The sequence below is a fragment of the Octopus bimaculoides genome, chromosome 23 (assembly GCF_046866305.1).
Source record: "Octopus bimaculoides isolate indiv1 chromosome 23, ASM4686630v1, whole genome shotgun sequence".
NCBI classification, from domain to species: domain Eukaryota; kingdom Metazoa; phylum Mollusca; class Cephalopoda; order Octopoda; family Octopodidae; genus Octopus; species Octopus bimaculoides.
In genome coordinates this window covers 4,935,245-4,940,244 of record NC_142950.1, presented here as the reverse complement: position 1 = coordinate 4,940,244, position 5,000 = coordinate 4,935,245, and the positions used below count along the sequence as shown (strand labels likewise).

Sequence of the window (5,000 nt, the reverse complement as noted above, 5' to 3'; positions counted from 1 at the left end):
AGGCAGAGGTTTCAGCTTTTAACTTCTAACACTCATAGTGGGGCGGACCACATCCAGGTCATGATTCCTGAGCGCCCTTCAGCTGACACATTTTAGCCACGTGGATATCAGAGACTTGTGCATTTAAAACCACCAAGAGATTTCTACTGAGCTGCACACTACACAAACCAACATGCATACATGGATTGCATGCGGGGCAATGAGATAGCGTGAACGAGTTGCATTCCCTTTAATGTCCAGTCTATTTCTGTTCTCCAAAAGACATTGAACTCCTCGTTATACAGTGATAATTCTTGTGAGGTGAAGCGTGATGGTCAGTACTTGTTGCATTTTTTCTTTTGTCCAATCAATTCTTGCACATCTATGGATACTCCACATACCGTTTTGCAACAATGAATTGTACCGAGTATAGTTTGACAGGCTGGACAGGTTCCACTATACTTTCCGGTCTATTGTAACGAGATATAGAAACCAGAAAAGTTGAGTGGGCCTTCAATGATGTTGAGGCGAAAAGTTGGATCGGATCAGCTTTGAGTCACTGCTGTCTAGATCTGCCTCATCCAACAGACTGTTCCTTACTAAGAAGCCACTTCCATGCACTCTGGGCGGATCAAAGCCCTTTCCTTGATGGAACTCATTATTTATGAAGTTATTTCCCTAGAGATTCTAATAACCTGTAAAATTTCTCAAAGAGCGGCCTTCATTGTTTTTACATTCCAAATTCAAAGTTTAGCCCTGATGTTTTGCTGCTTCCTTTTGTTCGTTGTCTGATGCAATGGTGTTCAATACGGTGTTCCGATAGTCCCTATTCTCTGTGCCTTAATGATGAAACAGATTGTGGTGGGACAGATTCTCACAGGCAAGAACCACTCAGCTTGACACAATAGAACTCGAAAATATCTCCCAGCACTGAGAGTGACCTCTTTAAGTTATCAGTTATATGTAATTGTTAAATTACATATAACTGGTAACTGCTGTTGTTCGGATTGTCCCAATGAACGAGGTTGTATGTAGACATGTGATAGGAAGCAAGACTGGATATGTTATGGAGAAGAAGATGCTGCATACGTAACACGTCTCTTCTCTTCCTGTCGCTGGTGAAGACAGACACAGCAACGCTCAACCCATCGCAAGATCAACTAGAACGAGGTTGTAGGTACTTCTTTAGGGTCTCAGACCTCGGTTTTACAGTCGATGTTTACACCTGCAGCCTTGTTTTTTGACTGGAAGAGGTTCGAGCTCAGAGGCTGCTTTCTAGAAGCACAGAACAAAGTAATCACTAACGTTCTGACAGACACTGGTCCATGATAAGGATGCTATTAATGACGGTGGTGTTGTTGATTGTGTTTATGATGATGATGATGGTGGTGGTGGTGGTAGTGATCGTTGTGATGGCGATGAGGACATATAAATGCGAAGGCTTCACTGCCAGTGACAATTAGATTAATAAACTGATGGTACCAAGTTACAGCCAGGTGGACTGTGCTCGGCCAAAACTTGTATCCGTCTTACCTAGTGGTGATACCTATTTACACCTGGTATTTATAATTATCTCTACCTTGTCTTGTGGTTGTATCTATTTCCAACTTGATAGACAATGTCAAGTAAATAATTTCCATCTTACCTGGTGGTGGCAACTGTTTACAGCTAAGTAGACTGTTTTCAGTAATAATCTCTGTCTATCTTTTACCTGGTGGAACCCGTTTACAGCCAGGTGGACTGTGCCCCATAATAATTTCTATGCCACAGAGCCTGTCAAGATTAGGCATCAATATTCAAGCGTTGTATGCTTAGCGGTATTTTCGTCTTTCTTTACGTTCTAAGTTCAAATTCCGCCGAGGTTGACTTTGCCCTTCATCCTTTCGTGGTTGATAAATTAAGTACCAGTTGGACATTGGGGTCGATGTGATTAACTCACACCCTCTCTCGAAATTGCTGGCCTTGTACCAAAAATTAAAAACCAATATTTAGGTATTGTAACATGGAGAGCTGGCAGAATCGTTAGCACACACACACACACACACACACACACACACACACACACACACACACACACATGCTCACGCACATACACATATATATATGTATGTATACGACAGGCTTCTTTCAGTTTCCGTCTACCAAATCCACTCACAAGGTCAGCGCAGAGATATAGTAGAAGACACTTCCCCAAGGTGCCACACAGTGGGACTAAACCCGAAATCATGTGGTTGGGGAGCAAACATCTTAATCTAACAGCCATGCCTTCTTCAGCGTAAAATAAAATAAAATATCTAACAAGGTATCGCGTTACGAAAATCCAACTTGCGGCAAGAGTTTTTTGGAGCGTAACATCCCCATCAAGCGGTGTAGGACTATACGGATTTCTTTAATTCTTTATCGATTTTCTTCTCAAAATTCCATATCTTTTCATCTTCTTATTCTTTTCTTCTCATATTCTTCTTCTTCTCCTTCTCATTCGTTCCTTCCTTTCTTCCTTCCTCCTGTTCTCCTTCCTTCTCAATCCTCATCGCCGTTAATTTTTCACTTTCATTCATACTCATTCAATTTTCTCTGTACTGAATCACCCTCTATCGCTTTTACCTCTAATGCCTCTTTCTCTGTCTGCCTGTCAGTCAGTCAGTCCGTATACCCCTTCTCTCTCTCTCTCTCTCTCTCTCTCTCTCTCTCTCTCTCTGTACTCTTCCTTTCCCTCTCTCCTTCCTCCTTTACTTTCCTCCCCTTCTTACGCCCCTCTCTATATATTGGACATAGCTGGAATGTTCGTTGTCAATATGTGGCCACAGATAAGGCGGCGAACTAGCAGAGTCGTTACAATGCCGGATAAAACGTTTGGTGACATTTCTTACGTATTTACTTTCTGAGTTCAACTGTTTTGCGTTTCATTCTTTCGGGGTTCCTTGAAATAATATAATCGACCCACTCCATCGCCCGAAGTTGCTGGCCTTGTGAAATTGGTCTTGGAAAACTATGGGGGAGGTCAAACTATGTGTGTGTGTGTGTGTGCACGCGCGCATCATAAGGCTTCAAGATTTCTATTTATCCCACGTCGTTTCAAAACCGGTGTTGGGTTGTTTATGTTCCCGTAATATGGCAGTTCACCAAAATATACGAATACAATAAGGGATCATACTTAACTCAAGTACTCGGGTCCGATTTGGTCGGTTAAATCTTTTAGAGAAGTGCTCCAGCTTGGCCGCAGTCTAGTGACAGAGACAAATAAAGAATAAAAGAACGGACATACACGAATATATTGCCACAAACATACATATGGTTCTGAGGTAAGAAGCTTGCTTCCCAACCACATGGTTCCGGGTTCAGTCCCACTGCACGGCACCTTGGACAAGTGTCTTTTACTATAGCTTTGGGCCAATCAGAGCCTTGTGAGTGGATTTGGTAGATGGAAACTGAAAGAAGCCCGTCGTATATATATATATATATATATATATATATATATATATATATATATATATGTGTGTGTGTGTGTGTGTGTGTCTGTGTGTGTGTGTGTGCGTATGTATGTATATTTGTATGTGTGTGTGCATTTGTGTGTCTGTGCTTGTCCACCACCATCGCTTGACAAACGATGTTGTTGTGTTTACGTACTCGTAACTTAGCTGTTCGACACAGAGGACCAATAGAATAAGTTCTAGGCTCTCTCACACACACACATTCACCCACCCACCCATCCTACATACACACACGCACGCACGTATACACACACACAAACACTCTACGCAGCTCACACACACACACAGAAACAAAAGCCCCTCTCACACACACACACATAAACACACGCAGAACACTATGCAAAATACGCACACATATATACCTACACACAAATACTCCAAGCAACTCTCTCACACACACACACACACACACACAAACAAAAGCCCCTTTCACACACACACACACATACATACTATATACACACACACAGCACTATGCAAAACATACACACGTACAAACAAAAGCCTCTTTGACACACACACATACACATACTATACACACCCACAGAGCACTATGCAAGACATACACACTACACATGCAAGCACAGTAGACACACACACACACACATACACGCATTAGCCCATTATACACACAAACACACACACAACACACACACACACACAGTACACAAACGCACACATAATAGACACACTGAGACACGACATATACACCCTCACATTCCACGGAGGGTTTGAACTAGCTTCCTTTCCCTTGGTGATCGATAATGTCTCTTCTGGATGTCTTTGATCTTCTCATTTACATGACTCTGGCAAGAGGAAAGAGGGGGCAGGCGGGGGTGGAGTCTGTTGTTGGCCTGGTGGCGCTGGCGGTTGCGGCGTCGGCGTCGGCGGCGGTGCTGATGGACGCGACGATTGTTCAGGCGGTGGCGGTTATGCTGACGGTGTTGGTGGTGCTTCTACTGATAATTGTGGTTTTCATGATGTTGATAGTGATGATGATGATGATAATGATGATGATGAGGAATGCTGTAGCAGTAATGGTTGTGATGGCGTTGGTGGTGGGGTAGTTGAGGTAGTGGTAATAATGATAGTGGTGGTGTTGGTTGTGAAAATGGTGCCAGTGGTGGCGGTTGCATTGTTGTTGTTTGTGGTGGTAGTGGTTGTAGCGTTAGTGTTGGTGATGATGAAGGTAGTGGTGGTGGTCTTGGTAGTAGTATACCGGTGGTAGGGCTGGCGATGACGTTGGTGATGGTGGCGGTGGTGGTTGTGGTGATGGTGGTTGTGGTGATGGTGGTGATGGTAACAATGGTCTTGGTTGTAGTGGTGGTTGAATTGTTAATCGCGGTGGTGTCGATGTTTCAGTATGTGTGTGTGTGTGTTTATGTTTATGCGTGTGTAATCGTGTGTGTGTATGATACCTGTGTGTGTGTGTGTGTGTGTGTGCGTTCGCGCGTTTGTATCTGCATGTGTTCATGGATACACACACACACACACACACGTACGCGTACAACACACATATATATATATGCA

General features: G+C 43.3%; 1 long non-coding RNA gene across 1 annotated transcript in view; it reads left to right on the top strand.

Annotated features, from left to right (window-relative positions):
- LOC106875653 (uncharacterized) overlaps positions 1 to 5,000 on the top strand; it is a 110,434-nt gene that overhangs the window by 92,094 nt on the left and 13,340 nt on the right. The window lies entirely within an intron of this gene.